At 49.6% G+C, this 20,797-nt stretch overlaps 1 long non-coding RNA gene across 2 annotated transcripts; it reads right to left on the reverse strand.

The window, feature by feature from the left end:
- Positions 1-7,610: 7,610 nt before the first annotated feature.
- On the reverse strand, positions 7,611-14,900 carry LOC141420734 (uncharacterized). 2 transcript variants are annotated; one of them, XR_012445294.1, is made up of 3 exons: positions 12,670-14,900; positions 11,999-12,347; positions 7,611-8,515 (listed from the first exon to the last, which is right to left on the reverse strand). It is a non-coding gene; the product is annotated as an uncharacterized lncRNA (long non-coding RNA). The 2 variants fall into 2 exon arrangements; XR_012445293.1 differs by having other exon boundaries at positions 11,999-14,900.
- Between the last annotated feature and the right edge of the window lie 5,897 nt (positions 14,901-20,797).

The following is a 20,797-nucleotide window of genomic DNA, read 5'->3' on the forward strand; positions in this document are numbered from 1 at the left end:
AGCTTGGCTCAAGTGTAGAGCTTGTGAGGCCCTGGACAGTCTCCAGTACTTAAGAAAGCTAGAGGGGGAGGGGAGAAAGAGAGAGAAAGAAAGAGAAAGGAGAGAGAGAGAGAAAGAGATGAGATGGGGAGGAAGGAAAGAAGGGAGGAAGGAAGGAAGGAAGGAAGGAGGTGGGGTCTTCTCATGAACTTCTGTCAAATTGTGATCCTCCCCATCTCAGCCTCCCAAAAAAGAATAGATGCATTTTTTTCAGACATTTACATGCTTTGGAGAGATAGCTATCAACTTCCCTTACAGTATCACATGCAGTATCGTGTGTACTGTTTGTTACCAGCACACAACTGGCTCCATATCTAACTCTCCTTGTCAGTGAAACAACACCCAAAGCTGGTCTACACCCTGGTCAATAAGACAAGTTTATTAATCACGTGCTTAGCTCTTGAGGGAATATCAAATTTGCATAAAAGACTCAAATTCCTCCTCCCAATTTTTATACCTACCTCATGTGTGAGTCACAGACAACTTGTACCAGCACAGCCCATAGATCAATAACACTCAATAACACAGGTCTACAGTTCCAGAGTGCTCCAAATATCTCCTCCAGGTAGACACATGGGTTGCCCCTGGCCAGCACTGTAGGTGTCCTAGGTGGGACAGTGCCCCCATGGGACAGGATGATGTCCACATGTCCATTGGCCTGGAGCTGTCTCCAGGGAAGACCTTCAGGGCAGTCCCTGGCTGTGGGTGTCCAGGGCCAGGCACCCTCCTCTCCAGGCCCCTCCCAGCCCTTCCCCCAGCTTTTGGGGGAGGTTCCTCCCTCATGGACCCCACATAGTATATAGACCTAGTTGAGGACACTGAGAGTCCCCACTTGCTCTCACACCCTTAGCGCTGACTCCACTTTCTTTCCCTCTGCCCCCCACGCACCTGCAATAGCCATGTCTTTTTATTCTCCATAGTTCCCACCTCTTTGCCAGAGGCAACCTTCCTGCAGCCTCTACCAAGGGCTACAAGCACAGATAGATCTGGGGCCTTACTGGGAAGTTGGGAGGTAGGGGTGGGGTGGTGGACAGGAAGCTAAAAAAATCTCAAAATCCAGAGGGGCCATGAAAAGCTCTTCCTGATTGTGGAAGCTCCAGGGTACCCAGGCCTGTGCAACAGAGCCAGGGGGGTCAGGGTGTGAAAATGGCCCTTCTGAATCCCCACCTAGGCCACCGTCCCCAGACAGCCCAGAGGTGTAAGAAAGCTGGTGGCAGGCAGAGGTGAAAGGGCCTGTGCTCTGTGACTGTTTCCACAAATGGTGGAAACATTAGGTGGGAGGCCCGGCCTCCTGACTGTTATTCCAGTGCTCCTGGCTCAGATGCACCTACACTAGCACCTGATAGACCCAGGCACCCACAGCCCTGTCTGATCGTAAGCCAGGGAGATCATGGCCCAGTCCCCAGCCCCAGCAACAAACTGCTTTTCCCCTCTGGATCACCAGGTTCTGTGCTCAGTCTTTCCCGCTGGTGGGAGAAGAGGACTGTCCTGCCCACTAGTCAATGTCCTTTGTCTTGCCCAGCAGCCTCGGCTTCCACATGGACGACCTGGTCTCTCCACAGCCTGATCTCCTCACAGTCACAGAGCCCTGTGCCCCAGACTGGAGAGGCCTCTAGGGCTCCACCTGCCAAGTGAGTTCAGGGTGGAACCCAAGCCACACATGCCTGGTGCCAGGGATTGCCACTAGCCCTGTCTTCTCCCCTTCTTGTCCCTCTGCCTCCAGACTGCAGAACTCTACCCTTCTCTCTGGCCCTGCAGCCTCTACTGACTGCCCTGGTCCCCGTGTTCAGTGGACTCCTTGTCATCAAGAGCCTTGGGCTGTCAGCTCTGCTCCTCTGGTGAGTGATGTGGATTGAGCTAGGAACTAACAGAGCAGGGAACTGTTTCTGCCTGAGGATGGAGGATCCCTGGGGAAATCACCAGGAAACCAGTGGGAAAATTGTAACTGACAGGGCTGTCCAAGTGGAACCTTCACTGAGTCTGTCCACCTGGCCTCCTCTTACAGGCCACCTCAGTCACATCACCTGCACAGCCACAAAGTCTCTCCCACTCTGGAAATGCCCAAGTCCAGGGACTGCCTAAAGCCACTGTCTCAGGCCTCCCACTCACCCTGCGATCTAAAGGACAGAGGGTAGACACAGAAGGAAAAGAGCCACCAGCTCAGGGGACATGTGCGGAAATCGAGAGTCTGGAAACAGGGCCAGGTTGGACCAGGAGTAGGATTGCTGGAGAAGGAGCTTGTTGGGAGAGGAAAAGGAAGGGGAGGGAGGGTGAGGAGGGGAAGAAAGAGAGAGAGAATCAGAGCCCAAGAATGGATTCTACTCACTTCATGGTCTCCTCCTCACATCTCAGGACCCTAAGGATCCATGCGTACTACACAGACAGGACCCTGAGCGCCCATCTCAGCCTAGGCCCCAGGCCTAAATGCACCTACCTGAGTCACAGGACCCGAGGTGGGTTAACTGTGTCCCCCAGGCCTAGCTCCCAGGAGCTCCTCCCTGACCTCTGAACACTGCATTTCCTGCAAAGAAAAAGCCAGAATTTAATTGAATGCTGTTGGTACACCTCTCACTCCAGAGGAGTCCTGCCTGCCAGACCCACCCCTCACCCTCTCCCTGCACCCAGTCTGCAGCTAGACCAATGTAGTCCAACTGTAGGAGCCAAGCCTCTGAGCCAGTGATGATCATCCACCCCCCACATCTGTACCCCAGGGAAAGAAAAACTTTAGACAAAACACACTTAATAGAATTCATTTGAACAAAGAAGGGTTCGTGAACCAGGCAGTCCTTATAACAAGAAGAGGGTCAGAGCTCAGCCCTGCAACCCAGGCAGGTAGGCAAACAGGAAAAGACCAAAGAGGATAGAGACAAGGAACAAAATGCAGACAGATTATCTCCAAGTTACTTTCCTTGTGAAGGTGGAAGCCGAGGACAGCCTCATCGTGCCAGCCAACTTGGCTCTGTTCGGGGATTTCCTTCCTTTCTCTACCCTGATTCCTCAGCTCAGAGAACTTAGTTTGGGCTGGTGGTATGGGACTTTGGCATGAGTGATTTGGTCTTGTTAGCCTGATGCAGGAGGTCAATCCAAACTAGCCGCTTCTGTGAACCCATCCAGGGTCATTAGTGGGGCCCAGCACTCTGTCCAGTTCGCCACCCTCTGTCATCCCTCTCTGTGCAACCCATGCCCTCCTGGCTGCTGCCAACATGGCTGTGAGCACAAGAAAAAAGGGACCCCCCTCCCTTGTGCTGCACAAGCCCAGGAGACTCTCCCCTCCCCCAGCTCACAATGGGACAAGCACTCACTCCCACAGGACTGATCTTTTTTTTTTCTTTCATGGTGGTACTGGGGTTTGAACTCAGAGCTCTCAAGGCACTCTACCAATTGAGCCATGGCCCGACCTTTTTTTTTTGCTTTAGTTAGTTTTTTTAATAGGTTCTCTGGGTTTTGCCAGGGACCAGCCTCAGACCACAATCCTACCTATGGCTTCCCAAGTAGCTGGGATTATAGACATGATACCACCACACCCAGCTTGTTTGTTAAGATGGGGTCTCAACTAGCTTTTTGCTTGAGCTGGCTGTTTTCTCTTTCTGACACTGTCACCATGTTGGACCTTCCCAATGGGCCCTCTAACTTTGTCATCTTTTTTTCTGTTGTTCATCACCTATTTTTCTTTATTTCTACTTTATGAGACAAGTCCTCATGGTTACATTCCAATTCTTCTATTCCAATGTTTACAATTGATGGGGCTAGGCACTGGTGACTCACACCTGTGATCCTAGCTACTCAGGAGGTAGAAGTCAGGAGGATCGTGGTTCAAAGCCAGCCTGGGCAAATGTTCTCAAGACCCTATCTTGAAAAAGCCCATCACAAAAAAGGGCTGGTATAGTGGTTCAAGGTGTAGGCCCTGAGTTCAAATCCCAGTGCCAGAAAAAAAATATGCTACTACATGTTTTGTTCACCTGAATGTTTCTTTTTAGCATGTTTCCTCTGTGTGCATGTTGTGTCTTTTGTTCTTCCTTTTGTTGACTCAGTCCTTCCTCAGAACTTTCTGGAAACTTCTGTAGATTCTTGGCAGTCTGTCTGCAAGAGGAGTGCTGGTGCTCGGCATGTAACCCAGGGCTGTGGGTTCTAGACCGACCAGGCAGGAGATGGCTCCATTTTTCAATACGTGACAGCTCAGTTTCTCCCAAAGGCCTCTCCTGATGTCCTTTGTGAGGGACAAGCTGGAGCAAGATTGAAGGCAGCCTAGGAAAGGGGTCTTGCTCAGGATCTGTTGTCACTTGGCACCCATTATTTTTCTCTCTCTCTCTGTCTCTCTCTCTAGTGTCTAGTGTCCTGAGCAGAGACTCACTCAAGTTCTCTGTGAGTGACAGGATGTGGGCAGCTGACCTGCCCTTGCTCTCCTGCAAACACAGATTCTGGGAGCTCAGCTGATCTGCAATGCAACCCTGCAGCAGCTGCTGTCCGTGGTCCAGCACCCACCTCTGCACTGCACTCAGAGATGCCTCTGCCTCCCATCTCTCTGCGCTGGGGTCTGAGGGCAAAATGACCTGCTTCTTATGCCCCTCACCCCTCCCATTTTCTCTGGTCTGTGAAGTAGGCCCATTGTTAGCCAACTTCAGCACGTGTTGGGTTTTTATTGTTGTTCCTGGTGGGACTGGGATCTGAACTCAGGGCTTCATGCTTACGAATCAGGCACTCTCCCACTTAAGCCACACCTCCAACTCCATTTTGCTCTGGCTATTTTGGAGATGGAGTGTGGAGAACTGTTTGCCCAGGCTGTCCTCAAACCTTGATTCTCCCCATCTCAACCTCCCAAGTAGCTAGGATCACAGGCATGAACCTCTGGCACCTGGCAACTTCAGCATGTTTATGGAGCTCTCTCTCTTTGTCCTTGAGGACAGGTGTACATACTTCATCCCCATCTACGGCCCTTTGCTCCTCCACAGCCTCTTAGCAGATTTACCATCAAAACACCCCATCTGGAGACCCACCACCATGGGTCACACCCTCTCCTGTAAAGCCTCCTGTCTCCCTCCCACTCCCAAATGTCAGGGTAGGCACTGAGACCCCAGACCAACTTTGTGCCTTGATCCCTCCAGAGTTGGTGACTCTGCTCAGGAATAGCTGGGCACCCTGGTCTTCCCTCATCACCCAGAACCACATCTCAGTAAGGCCTTATAAATTCATGAAGGAGCCCCATTTGCAGTCTTCCCCAAATCCACAAGCCTCATCCTCTGCTAACCTCTCAAGCGTGCAGCCATCAGCACAAGCCACTGTTCTCCCAGTTTCTTTACACAGCACCTCTCATTCTTGCTAAGATCAGTTCTCATGAGGACACTCTTGTTGCTTGCAGTCCTCTCCAGTGGTGACATTTTGACCTCTTCACCTCAGGCCTGAGGGTATGGTTGCTGTCCTCTGTGTTCCAGTTGCCCCTTCCTGCCTTCTAGTCCTCCACACACAACCCTCATAGGGTTACTTCAGCCATCAGACCATGGCATCATTACGGACCCTTTGTCACCCTTGCAGATCCTACACAACCTGGGCATTCCTCTCACCCTGTGGGTCTTGACTTTTGGTTCCCTGTCATTCTCAGTGCTCCTGCCATAATCCTTGGTGACCTTGGGCCCATGTGGACTCATACACAACTTTCCAAGTCCCTGGCCTCTCAGCTCCTTGGCCTGCCCCCCACCAGTGATCTTGTCCTCTTCCCCACCCCAACCTTCCATTAAAATGGTCAGCATGAGTGCTGGCCCCTCCTTCGTCTCAGTCCAATCTCTACCTGTCTAGTTCCATCACAGTTACCTGAACCTAGTGCCTCTTGAGTCCCACAAGGACCCATGACCTGTCACCTCATCCCTTTCCCCCCACCTTACTCATGCTCAACTTTCTCTTAGACCCCATGGTCCAACAGCACACACCCTTCACACCCGGGCTCCTCTGCCACCCTTCAGCACACACCCACACACCTGGGCCCCTCTCTTCTTTACTGAAAAGCCCCTGGTTAAATGCTAACAGTACCTGAATCCAGCTTCCCACATGCTCTGTGCCTGAACCCAGAGAAGCTGAATGTCATGTGAAATATAATTTGTCATGCTGAAATGTCCCATTGTAACATACAACCTCAAAAGTGGAGTGGCCTTGCTCCATTGTACACCTCTGTTTCATACCATCCTCTGTCCCCTCAACTCCAGAACCTCCTCCCTCTTCTCATGCTCAGCTGGTTCTCTCACCTCTTAATTCACTGGAAAGAAAGAGAAGGAAGGAAAGGAGGGAAGGAGAGGGGAAGGAAGGAAGGAAGGAAGGAAAATCCACTTGATCCAAGCATGTGCCCTTGGCCCTGTACATCTCTCTTCTTCCTGTCACCCTCCCTGCCCCCATTCAACCAACCACTCCATCCCAAAGCCCATCTACTCTTATCTACACAAGAAAATTATTACTCCAGGAGTTTCCCCCTCTCTCCTGCATCATCCCTTTTCCCCTCTCTCATGTGTCTTGACGTCAGAATGGAAGTGAGCTCTAATGTGTTAAAAGCCCCCTTAGGCCACAGCTCTTGGCTTCTGTTCCATCATTCCACTTCCCTCACCTGTGAAAGGAATGGCCACACCTCAGTCTCCAAGGCTTCTCTGTCTCCTCTCTCTTGAGCCCATGCCAAACAGGCCTTTGTATCACTTCCTGAAATATCTTGGCACAGTCTCCAATGGCTTCCACACTGTCAAAGTCGAGGTCTGTACTGAACCCCCATCATACTGAAAAGATAAACCCTAGGGCATTGCCACTACTCCTTCCTTTCAGAAATCTTGTCTTCCTTTAACTTTATGATCTCCCTCCTAACTCATTTGAGGCTGCATAACAAGGTACTTCCCAAACTTGGTAGCTTAAAATGACAAATGTTTATTGTCTCTGAGTTATTTGGAGTGGAGGAGTGTCAAGAATTTGCAAACAACTTAGCTGGGTATTTCTGGCCTGGAATCTCTCACTGATTGCATTCAAGAAGTTGGGGAGGTCATATGTGGACATTAGATCAAGGGCAAACACAACAAGGGGATTGGACTTTGAGCACATGATAAAAGTGAGAGCACACAAGGGAGGGGTGAGGATAGGTAAGGCACCTAAAAAACCAGCTAGCATTTGTTGCCCTTAACGCAGAGAAACTAAAGCAGATACCTTAAAGCAACTGAGGCCAATAGGAAAAGGGGAACAGGTACTAGAGAAAAGGTTAGATCAAAAATAATAAACCTAGAAGGTAACACCCACGCACAGGAAATCAATGTGAGTCAATGCCCTGTATAGCTATCCTTATCTCAACCAGCAAAAACCCTTGTTCCTTCCTATTATTGCTTATACTCTCTCTACAACAAAATTAGAGATAAGGGCAAAATAGTTTCTGCTGGGTATTGAGAGGGGGAGAGGGAGGGGGTGGGGGCAGGGGGGAGAAATGAACCAAGCCTTGTATGCACATATGAATAATAAAAGAAAAATGAAAAAAAAAAGAAGTTGGGGAGGGAAAACATTTCTGCTACCCTCCATGAGTTGGATCTTTGAGTGTGAAATTATCTGACAAGGTAGACTGACAAGAAAAAAATATATTTATTATTACAAATGTATTAGGTGCATAAGAGCATCACGGGAGAGAAAATGAATACCCCAAATCAGTGAGATCCAAAGGTTAGACACTTCTAGATCTACAAGGGGAGATAAGGATTTCTGAGAAAGATGAGTGGGCCCTTAGAGGAGCAGAAGAGAGTCTATGACAAGGTCTGGGCTTGAGCAAAGTTCATGTGTCTGGGGATGAGATTCCTGGGGAGGGAAGTGATGACAGTGACTTCCCCTGGAAGGTCTATCTTTAGTCAGATAAGGGAAACTCAGAGGAAGCCCCTTCCTGCATTGGCTGCTCCCCAAGTGCCCTCCATTTGAAGGTTACCAGCCTGTTAGCTGGCATATTTGGGGTGGTATTTCCTGAACTCCTCCATCAGCAAGAACCTGGATCCCCTAAAGGCTGGACAGTGACTGGAGCTCAGTCTTAGATGGTATAATCACAGCGTTGCCCTGCCGTGTGGGCTTTCCTTATGGCCCAGAGCCAGCTTCCCAGACTGGCCCATCCACGAGCGTGAGGAGGAAGCCACCATGCCTTTTATAACCTGGTGTCTGACATGAATACCATTCTTCCTGTCATTGGAAACCAGTCACCAGGCCCAGCCCACACTCAAAGGGAGAGGGAGTAGGCTCCATCTCCCAAAAGAAGGTCTATCAAGAATATGCAGATACATTTTGATATCACCATGTTACACACTCCAAGCACAAATTATTTACATCCCTCCAACAGGTTGCCTTTTCTCTTCCCTCCAAAGGTCTCCAAAGTCTTCTCCCACCATGGTATCAGCGTGAGATCCAGGAGCCTGCCTTCCCATCAGGTCCAGGTGCAGCTGCACTTCCTCAGGTGAGGTTCTTCAGGTACAGTTCTCAGAGTGAGCACCTGTGACATAAGCAACAAGGTATCTGCCATCCACACATGTCCAACATACAATGACAGTACAGTGCAGGATAACCCCTGTAGACACTCTTGCTCAAAAGACAGGGAAATGGGAGGCAAAGGGAGCCACTGACCCACAGCAAGTCAAAATTCAGCTGAGCAAACATTGCAAATTCCTTGATTCAAATACTGCCCGACTTTTTTTTTTTTCTTTTGCGGTACTGGGGCTTGAACTCAGAGCCTTCACCTTAAGCCACTCCATCAGCCCTATTTTTGTGAAGGGTTTTTCAAGATAGGGTGGCTGGCTTTGAACCCAAATCCTCCTGATCTCTGCCTCCTGAGTAGCTAGGATTATGGGTGTGAGACTGACTTCTAACTGGCAAGAGCTCCTTATGGGTCTTGTTCACCCCCAGGCTCTGGATTCTACGCTCTGAGTCATCTTTCTCTTTCTGTAAAGGGAGCCCATGCTCACAGCATCGTAAATTCCTCTAGCTGCTTCCTTGAATAGAATCTGAGGGACAGCACGACTTAACTTTTTTTTTTAATATTCTAACCTAGCAGTGTTTTGTGAACATCATTCTCTTTAAAAATGTGCGGTCTGCCGCCAATCTCATGACTCTGTAATGAGACAAAAGCCACACCTGGCCAGTGTCAGTGACTCACATTTGCAACTCCAACTACTTGAGAGGCTCCAGGTTCGAGGCCACTCCAGACAAATAGTTCACAAGTGCCATCTCTAAAATAACCAGAGCAAAAGAGGTGTGGCTCAATCACTTGCTATGCAAGCACAAAGCCCTGAGTTCAAATCCCAGTCCCATTAAAAAAAAAAGTCACACTCACAAATTTCTTCAACATAAGATCTCTTCCGTGCCTTGGGCTCTGTTGAGATGCTGAAGCCTTTAAGCCTATTAGACACTCTCATGTTTGAATGAGAGGAAAAAAAAATCTGTGAAGTGCTCACCCTTAAACTCCTCAGAAGGCCTTTTGTCTAGGGTACCATGTGGTCTTTGACCTCAGTTCCTGACACAGACCTTTGTAATTTCCTGAGTGATAGGAGTATCTGACACAGGGCTCCTGAACCTGGACTTATTTTCTCAGCTCAGTCTTCTAAGAGCTTGAGCACGTCACTATCCTTCTCTGAACCTCCTTGTTTTCCCCTCTGGAAAATGTGAGTGATGGAGCTGATTCCCTTTCACATGAAGCTGTAAGAGAGTGTGAACTGAACACTTTCCTGCGCCCAGCTCAGGGTAACCAGTCACATTAGTCCATTTTTGGATTTGTTTTTGTTTTTGCTAGAACCAACTGCCTGAAGCTGAGTCACTATAAAGAAGAGTTTTGGAGGCTACACGACCAAGATCAGGTGGTCCCATCTCTTCAACCTCTGGTGCCTTTGGCTGTACCACATCTTAGCAGATGGCATCATGTTGGAGCATGTGTGACAGGGCATGATCACATGGTGAGACAGGAAGCCAGAGAGACTGGGAAGGAGCCAGTCTTATAACAACTCATTCTCGCAACCACTCACTCTGAGACCAGCATTAATTCCTTCCAAGGAACAGCACTCAGCTAGGATTGTGGATCAAGTGGTAGAGCGCTTGCCTCACAAATACAAGGCCCTAAGTTCAACACCCAGCACCACCAAAGTAAAAGGCTCCAGGAGCAGCACTGTCACTGACCTAACCACCTCCCTCTAGGCCCCACCTCTTAAAGGATCCACCACCTCAACATACCATACTGAGGACCAAGTTTCCAAAACATGAACCATTGGGAAAAAAGTGCCTTCAGCACTGGGATCAGTGCACCGCAGACCCAAAAAACAAAAGGAGTCAGCCCATGAGCACAGCTGTGAATCTGTAGGTGGAGGGGCCCAGGGGAAGATTCCAGGACAATCTGAGGGAACAGGGCAATGGCAGGAAACTAGAGGTAGAAAAGAGGCAGCGAAAGAGGGACATAAGTGTGCATCAGATAGCAGAGGATGGAGCCCAGCAAGGATGAGTCACTTTGCTGTGAAGTCACATTAGTTAGTGCCATGGCCTCACCTGAGCTCAACAGAGAGGGCACATGGTCCCAGGGTGGAGTTGAGGCCCCATCCTTTCTCCAGTCAGCCTCAAGGGTCTGTCTGGTAGCATCCTGGTATCCAGGGACAGTTTGAGCATCCAGAGCCCACGGTCTTTCCCTAGTCCCCACCTTCTCTTTCCAGTTCTCACCTTCCTTCCTGGCTCCTTTTGGGGCCCAGGCTCCATGTCAGGCCCAAGGCAGGAAAGCCTGGACACAGCCAGTTTCTCAGACAGACCACTTTTCTGTTCATGGCTAAAGTGCTGAACTTATCGGGGAAATGTGAGTATAGATGGAGCATTAAGGCTATTGAGAAAGGATTTTTCACTTGTGTTGGGTGTGATAATATTAATTTGCTATGTAGCAAGCTCTGTTTTTAGAGAGATGCATGATGAATTATTTAAGAAATACATGTCAGGATATCTGTAATTTATTTTTAAATACTTCCACATAAAAAATGCAGTGAGTTAAAAATAAAGAGCACGAGGAGCACCTGGACCCTGACTCCAGTGATAAAGCCTGCTTCAGGCACATCCTGCTGCTCTGTGGAAATTGGATGGGTGACCTGCCCCTGTGGAAAGACACCTCTCTGGACCTGCCAGTTAGAAAAATGCACCCCCTTCCCAGCCAGCCCCCAGCAGGATTCCAGCCCCGCCTTGCCCTCTGGGCAGCCTGAAGGAGCAGCCCACCCAGGGGTTGCAGCACTCAGATGACAGCCCATGCAGCCTTCCCAAAACCTAGCCCACTCCCAGCCCACTTCTCAGTTAGCCCTGAACTTGGCATTGGTCAGCAGACTGCTGCCACAGCTGCATCTAAAATTGCACCCCCATGCCATGTTTTCTCTCTTGTTTGGGAAATTATGCATAAATGTTAATTAAAAACTTCTTACTTTCTTTACCTTTTTTTCAACCAACAAGTGAGACAGTGGGAGCAGTGGGAGGTAGGGAGACAGCCAGACTTCTTGGGCTGGGGATTCCTCTCTCCTCCCTCACTTCCAGTCAGTCCCTTCCCCTCCAATTGCCCTCCCTCCTCCCCATCTGAGGATCCCATCTCCTCCCACCCTCTTTGCTCTCATCTCTGACCTGGCATCTTCTCTAAATCTCAGCCTCCTCTCTCCCCTCCCACCTCTCCTATGTTCACAAAACCTCCCAAGATGGAAATGCTGTGGACCCACTACTTAGATCTGGATTTGAGGTCCAATGGGATTTAGGTCCCAGTGCCTTTAACCACATCAACTGTCTTCAGCCCACCCCTAAAGGGGAAATGGATAAAACCAGGGCCAAAGAAATGGGGGAGGAGATGAAGTGAAAGACTGGGGCCACAGCTGAGTTGACCACAGTTTCCTCCCTGTCTCAGCTCCCCACTTGCTTAAGGCAGGGAGAGGAAGCTGGGTTCCCCCTCCCCCTCAGCTCTTCTAGAGAGACCATTTACCTCAGGTCCTTTTTCAAACAAGGCCTTCGTCCTTCCGAATTCTTTCTTCTCAGAGGTGCTGGAGATCCTGATGAATCAGGCCCATTTCCTGCAGATCATAATTCTTCATCCCCCATCCCTCAGTCCAAAAGCTCACATGGTGGGTAGCACCCCTCTTGTACCAGTGCACTGCACCTGGCCTGCTCATGCCCTGGACTTCAATGCAGGACTTGGGGGGAGGGTGGGAGAAGTCAGGAGAGGGAAGGGGCAGGCCGGGGAGGGGACTCAAAGCAGAAGGGCTGACAGGAGGCTTCTTATGCTGTGGACAGCCCTGCTGGGTCCCTTGATCTAGGCCTTGAGTGCCTGGTTCCTGGAGAGAGGAATCAGAGCCTGAGAAAAGAGGAAGTGTCTCTGTGGGCAAGACCCGTGTTCATCCAAGAGGATGGGCAAGGGAGGGCTCCCAGCAAGTCATTATGACTTGACAGTCACAGACCCAGACACAAAACACTACTGTGTGCACCCCATCTGTGACCTGGATCTGCAGCCCTGGGTCTGGTTTCACTGGCCCCAACTGGGCTCCTAGGGGCGAGCTCAGGAACAGTGCTCCCCATAGCTCTCAGTACATCCAGAATCATCCCCAGGGGTCCCCAGATAAGCCCCGGCTCTGAAGAAATGGGAGAGGTGCCACTCACTGTTTCCCAGGGAAGGACCGGGCCCTCCATCCAGGCAGCTCCCTTACGGAGCCAGTAAGGAAGACTGCCAAGTAGATTGACCTAAAAAGCAAATCTTTTGTGTGATAAAACATACCATAAACAATGTTTTTTTAGTTATGGCAGGGTAGAAAAAATAATATGTACAATATACAAAAAATAATATCGACAATGTGAAAAGAGCTTGTGAAATCAGTGAATAAAGGACCACAATTCAGTAGAAGAAACAAAGAAGGATAGAAACTGCCATGCAAAGAAATGCCCATGAAGGTTGGGGATGTGGCTTAAACAGTAGAGACAACTGCCTTGCAAGCATGAAGAAGCCCTGAGTTCAAACCTTACTACTGCTAAAAAAAATAATAATAAATAGGTTCAGAGAAAATTAATATATGGAAGAGCATAGATTAATTTCATCAGTAAATGGGAAAATACAAATCAAAACAACAGTGATGGGGGCTGGTGGAGTGGCTCAAGTGGTAAGAGTGCCTCCTAGCAAGTGCCAGATCCTGAGTTCAAACCCCAGTACTGCAAAAAAAAAAAAAGGGGGGGGATCATTTTGCACCCACTGAATTCATAAAAGTTTAAAAGATTGGCCATTCGCAGTGATGATGAGGGGGTGAGAAAATTGGTAGTCTCCAAAGCTGGGAATAGAAATTGGTGCATCCTTAGGAAATCAATTTGGCCAGATTTATCAAAACATTAGGTGTGTATCCACTTCCTGCAGACAATTCCATCTCTGGTGTCTGCGAGAGTCTAAATCATGCATATACAACAGGCACATATAAAAGGTTATTTGTCTCAACATTTGATATACTAGTGAAGCTTAACAGATAAATCCAATGGCCATAGGAAAGGAACAAAATAAATGATGTCACACCTCTAGCATAGAGTGCTATGTGGCAGGTTAGAAAGACTGACACAGATCTGTATGTACAAGCACACACCAGATGGCCAAAGTGTATTTAGTTCAAAAACATCACGCTAAGTGACACAGTCAAAATGGAGATGGAAGCTTTACCTCTAGACACAAGGTGTGTGCGTGTGCGTGTGCGTGTGCGTGTGTGTGTGTGTGTGTGTGTGTGTAAATACAAGAAGGAGGGTGTACAAGAAACACTTCAAGAGGCTACCAGGGTAATGCCTATGGAGGAGTGTGTGTGACTGCATTGGGACAAGGGGTCCAAAAGGGAATTTCATATGTTGTGCTGTAATCTACTAGATTGTTTGGATGATTTTTTACAATAAATGTCCTTATGTTATGCAACACTTTGGACCTAAAATGTCCCTCAAAGGCCCATGCATTGAAGGCTTGGTCCAAGCTCTCCCTTGGTGTGTTTGGGAGGAGGTGGAATCCTTAGGGGGTGGGGCTTGCTGGCAGGAAGTGGGGCAACTGGGGGTGAGGAGGATATGGGGACCCCTTCCTTTTCTCTCTCTCTTTTTACTTCCTGAACACCATGAGGCAAAAAGGCCTCCTCCACCACACATTCCCTCCATCATGTACTGTGCTGCCACAGGCCTAAAGCAGCAGGGTCAAGCAACCATGGACTGAAACTTCTGAATCAAGCCTTTTAATTTGATTTTCTCAGGTATTTTGACACAGTAATGGAAAGCAGACTAACTGGTTTTGGTTTTGTTTTCGTTTAGAGAAAGATAAAGAGGGAAGGCATAATAATCTCAGGAAGCAGAGGCAAGAGGATCACAAGTTCAAGGCCAGTCTTGAGACCCTGTCTCAAATAAAACACAAGAAATAAAGGAATGAAGGGGGGCGAGGGAAGAAGGGAGGAAAAGGAAAGAAATGAAAAGCTTTTTAATGGCTGTTGAAATAAGAAGGAAATTTGCAAGTCACAGCAGCCTTGCCCCCAGACAGCAGTGGAAGGGTGTGTGACCCAAGGCTCCTGGTGACAGGCTAGTTCATGTCCTCTCTGGAGGCTACATATGCTGCATCCTCATTGGACACTTTAATTATTTGTTCTGACTTCTCAATTACCCCACAAGTTTAACCCGACTCACTGAAGCCCTCTTCCCTGTGTCCCACCCCTGCCTCTAACTTTCACCAACCCAGCAATTGCATTTAATTTACATTCATCCAACTAGAGAAAAGGTTAGTGCAAGAAGAATTAACTTAGAAGGTAACACACATGCACAGGAAATCAATGCAAGTCAACTCCCTGTGTAGCTATCCTTATCTCAACTAGCAAAAACCCTCGGTCCTTCCTATTACTGCTTGTACTCTCTCTTCAACAAAATTGGAGACAAAGGCAAAATAGTTTCTGCCGGGTAGTGAGGGTGTAGGGGGGGTAGAGGGAGGGGGCGGAGGGTAAGGGAGGGGGTGGGGGAAGGGGGGAGAAATGACCCAAACGTTGCATGCACATATGATATGAATTAAATAAAAAATTTTTTAAAAATTTACATTCATCCAAAAGCCCACACCCAAGTCTGTACCTTACCCTTATTCATAATTGCCACAAACCAGAAACAGCCCAAAGGTCGCTTAGCTGGTGAATGGATCAGCAAATTATGACACATCCCACACAAATTATGATACATCCCACACAAGGAAAGGAACTATCAATCCACGTGACAAATCTGATAAATCTCAGAGCATCTGGAAGGAAGCCAGATGCAAAAGGCTGCACACTGTCCGGTTCCATATATGAGACATTCTGCACTAAGCAAAACTATTGGAACAGGGGCCGCTGCTGGGAGAGGGGTTACTACCCAGAGCTCTGCGGAAGTTTGAGGGGCTGGGGATAAGACTGTTCTATGTCTGGACTGTGTTTGCACACAGCTATGCCCACCTCTGTCCACTCCACTCCTGTGATCCAACCTGGACTGGGAGGTGGACTGAACAGGGTGGCCCTCATCTCTCTTCTTTCCATCTTTACTCCTTCTTTCTTCCTCTTCTTCCTCCTCCTTTTTCTTCAGCAGCAGAAATCCTGTATTGTCCCCCTGCTCCGTATACTGTATACCAAATGCAGTGCCATATTTTGCTTTTACGTATCTTGCCCCACTTACCCTGAACTCCTGGGCTCAAGTGGTCCTCTGGCCTGAGCCTCCGAAGCAGCTGGGACACCTGGTACAGCTACTTTGCCCAACTACAATGCAGTGTTTGTAACCGTCGTCCCCTGACTTTGTAGAGTTTAGTCATTATTTACTTATAGGTGTTACTGGGGTTTGAACTTAGGGCCTCGCACTTGCTGGGCAGGTGCCGTACCACTTGAGGCATTCTGCCAGCCCTTTTTTGTGTTGGGTGTTCTTAAGATAGGATTTTGCAAACTATTTTCCTGGGCTGGCTTTGAACTGCGATCCTCCTGATCTCTGCCTCCTGAGCAGCTAGGATTACAGGTGTGGGCCACCGGTGCCTGGCTATTCATCCTATCTTAATGAAGCTGTGTACCCTCTGACCAGCATCTCCCCACTTTCCTCACCTTCCACCCCTGGAAGGCACCTTTTTCCTCTCTGCTGCTATGAATCCAACTTTCGCAGAGTCCACTTGTAAGTGAGATCCTGCAGTATTTGTCTTTCTGTGCCTGGCTTATTTCACTTAAGATAATGTCCTCCCACTTGTCCACACTTATCCCAGAGAAGTAAAAACGTCCACATAAAAAACATGTCAATGGCTGTTCACGGCAGCTTTGTTTGTAATAGCCCAAAACTGGAAACAACCCAGAAGTCCCTCTACAGGCGAATGGTTAAGCAAACCACGGTACAGCCATGGAACACTGCTCAGTGACAAAAAAGGAGTGAAGTACCAATGCATGCAGTAACCTGGATAGATCATAGGGAATTTAAGCTGCATGAAAAAAATCACATGCTGGAGCCAGGCATGGTGGCATGTGCCTGTAATCCCAGTGCCAAGAAGGCCCAGGCTGGAGGCTCTCAAGCTCAAGGCCAGCTAGGGCTATGCAATGAGACCTGTGTAAAAAAAAAAAACACATTCCCATAACGTTCTTGAAATGACAAAATAGTAGAGATGGAAAACACAGCAAAGGCTGGCAAGAGCTAGGAATATCAAGGAGGGTGTGTGTGGCTACAAGTGGAGAGCAGAGGAAGATGTTGGGGTGATGAAATTGTGGTACATCTTGACTACTGCAGTGGTTACAGGAATCTGCACATGGGTGAAAAGGATCCAGGATCTCTCTGCATTATTTTTCAATTTCTATGAATCTATAATTATTGAAAATTAACAAGACAAAAAGGGACATCTGGGTTATTTTAGTTTGGGACGTTAGTAATGCAGCTGCTATGAACACTCATTTACAGGATTTTATGTGGATGCAAGTTTTCATTTTTCTGGAATAAGTGTGGATAACTGGCAGTAGTCCTTTTGTATCTGTATTCTCCACTATTAAAACCAAGCCAGGCGCCAGTGGCTCACCCCTGTAATCCTAGCTACTTGGGAGGCTGAGATGGGGAGGATGGAGGTTGGAGGCCAGCCCAGGCAAATATTTCTGGAGACCCCATCTCCAAAATAACCAGAGCAAAATGGACTGGAGCTGCGGTTCAAGTGGTAGAGTGCCTGCTTTGCAAGCATGAAGCCCTGAGTACAAACCCCAGTCCCATTAAAAAAGATGACCCTCCCCCTTCCTGCTTTGCTCTGAAGAGGTGGGGAATGCGTTCTCTGATTGTATGCCTCCTCCCAGGGCCGAGTGCACGGTAGGCTTTCATGAAATGCTTGTTGTAATGATCGTGGTGTTACGCAGACACCACCTGAGGTGTCTACACCCTCAGGGGTTGAGATGGGTTGGGATTTCTCTCCCAGGACACCTGTTTGGCCCCTGGGAAGGAGCCTGCCTCCAGGGGTTAAGGTAAGAAGACAGGAAGGGGCCGCAGCTTGCTAGGAGCCAGCCGCCGGCAGTGCCACCCTGGCCCACCAGGGCGCAGCAGAGGAGGGAGTATGGCTCCCAGCTCTGCGCTGCAGCGGGCAAAAATCTCTGGCAGGCCAGGGAATGGCGCTGCCCAAGGCCTTTCCCCAGCCTGGCTGCCGCTGCAGGTGCAAAATATCTTGCGCATTTCCAATGCCTGATAAAGAGGGATCCCCAACGCCAAACAGATAGCTACCTGCCTTGAAATTAAGGAGAATGGAGAAGCGGTGAGGTGGCGCGGTGTCCCCTCTCCTCCTTGCCTTCTTTTCTTTCGTGCAATCGGAGCTTGCAGAAGCCCCTCCCCCACACACACCTCAGAGCATATGCTTCTTCACCTTCAGGGATGAGGTTGCCCCTGAAGTCTAGATCTCCTGGATTATTCTGATGCTTAAATAACGTGAAACCACCTTGCACAACACCTGGCACCTGGCAGGTGATCAATAAGCCTGTCCCTGCGCCCCTTGCCGCCCCTGGAAAAGCTCTGCATCTGGTACCAATTCCGCTGCAGTATCCCTCATGGCCACTAGGGGACGGTGTGGGACCAATAAACCAGCCCTTCTCTGGGGAAAAGAGAATGCCCCAGCCAGAGGAGCTGTGGCACTGGAGAGACTGGAAGGATCTTCTTGCGCCCATGCTGTCTCTGCAGCCGGGAACAGGCCCAGAGCAGGTAACGCAAAGGCAACAGGTGGAGAGGCAAGGCAGGACATGGAAACACCTGAGACCCCCAAGCCAGGGGCCCCGGGATGCTCTTCACCTTACAGCCCAGACTGTGGAGCAGGCGCATTTAGAGACCCTACCCACTGCGCTGCCCATTGCACTCCCCTTCCGAGGGGCAGAGCGGCTCAAGACATCTGGCCTGCAGGTTCATTTTCAACACACTGAATCGGGACAAACTTGAACATCTGTATTAAGAAACTCCACAACCTGAAAAACATGTACGAGTTAGTTAAATTCCCTAATCTTTGCTTATCACTGTTTAAAAAAACAAACATAAATCAGATTGCAACACTCCCTTTTGTCAAATACACCCAGGACTTCCACTATGCCTACTATTTAATACAAGGCCTCCCAACACTGCCTACAAACCCCTACCTAATCGGCCCCACCTGACCTTCCCATGACCTCCACTTGACCTCCATTCTCTCTCCTTGGGTCAGGCACTCTCCACATCTACCACTGTATTTGCAATCCCCTTTGCCAGGGACCCAGCCCCGCCAGAAGCCTGTGTGACAGGTCCTTTATTTCATTCTCACCTGTGCTTTCTCTCCTGATGTCCTCCCTGAACTGGCTTTAAAATCTTTCTTTCACAGCAAGACAACCGGTATTGTAAGTTCCTGTGTTTATAGGTTTACTTTCCTTGAGGGGAGAATGGAAGCACCCCCAGAACTAGTAGTTTATACTCCAACATTTGAGAGAAGTTAACTAAATGCTTGTTGAATGAATGTACGACTTAATGAATTAATCTGCAAGACATGGAGGCTCCAGAAGGATCCTAATGGTGACTGACAGCCATTTGTAAATTTCATTGAACTTGTATCCTTGTGCACCTGGTTTGTGCCTGCTATCCAGGCTTTATATCATCAAGTTGCTGCTCATTGTCATAAGGAAAATAAAGTGCAAACTAAATCCGATCTAGGCCCAGCACAGACCCAAGGCGCTGTCAAGCCCTTCCCCACGCTCTTGCTCTTCCCATGCTTGGGGCAGGCAGGTATCCGTCATGCAAGCTGAGAGCGGAGCCCCAGGGGCCCCCAAAGTGCTCCCCAGAAGAAGCGACACCCCCCTGCATTGCCCCCCCTCCCCAATTCTGGGCCTGGTGCCTCCAAGATGCAGGAGGGTAGAGCGATATCCCTCTTCCATCCCCTACCCCTTCCACCTCTGGCTCAGGCAAGCTGGTGCTGCTCCCTGTGAGAGCCAGAATGCCCACCCAGGACGTGTGTCTCAGTTCCAGCCTCAGGACAGCATGGAGATCACTCGGAGTCTCTGAACATCTCGCAGGGAGGCTGCAGCGTGGAGCTCAGCGTTCCTGATAGAGCAGGAGGGACGCCGCAGAGACGACCCCACAGCTGGGTGTCTGGGGGACGGTGGAGGCAGAGTGAATATAACAAGGACGCTGGAGTTGTGAAGAAGGCGGGCAGTGGAGAGCCTGCAGCTCTGAAACGGCTCATTCCGATCTCCGCGGGGAGCCCCGGCTTCGTGCCCGCGTGTAACAAGTGAGCAATTACACGTGGTACTGGCGTGTGCGCGTGGGCACTTAGTCTCGGGAGGCTGGATGAAGGAGTCTCACTGTTCACACAAAGAGCACATTTAAACTGGGCACCAGAAAAGAAGGAAAAAAGGTTTGGGGAGCTGGGGGAGGAGGGTGAGGCTTAAGGGCAAGATCTTGTCTCGCGTGGGGCGCGGCTGCTCCGCCACCGGGGCGGGATGCACCAGGCAGGAGGAAGAGCGCTTTGCCCAATTCTCGCCGGTTCTACGCAGAACTTTTCTCCCCTCTTTCCTCCCTCGCTCTGCCTTTCTCGGGGCGGTCTCCAGGGACTGTCTTTCACATCCATTCGCCTTTCCTCCTTGATTTATGCTGCAGAGTGGAATGACCTTCCCTGACCTCATTTTCATGTCGGCGCGAGCACACCCGGAGCCCGCTACCACATTCCGGAGGATTGTGCCACACTCCAACACTCCCACGGCACGCACACACCGAGACCCGCACGGCTGGACTCGGCCCATCCCTGAGCTCACTGCAGCTCCGACACCAACCCCATTGTGGACGGGCACTGCCGGGGCTGCGGACGCTCAAAGAACAGCTCCTCATTAGCATCTCGCTTTGCATACGATTTGCATTTTATTCATTTCATGTCAAAACGCTCAGAACTCTCCCCAGCCCGCACCTCTTCCCGGAGCTTAAGAGTCGTGGGCCACCATCTCAAACCCATTTCCTGTGGGCCCCACACTTGCTGGTTGCCCAGCACCCTACCCACCCACCCTTGCATGGCCACCGCCTCCATTTAAAAAAAAAAAAAAAGGCTCAATCTCCTAAGCTCTTGGCAAATACCAGGCCCTGAACTACGGGGTGTATTGTGGCATTTAGTGTTCGCAACAACCCACGAGCAAAGCACTATGCTATAGTCCTTTGAGATTGAAGAAAACTTGAGTCACAAAGGTGCCTGGTCCGAGGCCGCGGAGCTAAAAGTGGAGGGTGAGCTGAACTCCAAGGCTGCGCGACGCCAAAGCCAGGAAGCTTCCGCACTTCGATG

The sequence above is a fragment of the Castor canadensis genome, chromosome 2 (genome assembly GCF_047511655.1).
Source record: "Castor canadensis chromosome 2, mCasCan1.hap1v2, whole genome shotgun sequence".
Lineage (NCBI taxonomy): Eukaryota > Metazoa > Chordata > Mammalia > Rodentia > Castoridae > Castor > Castor canadensis.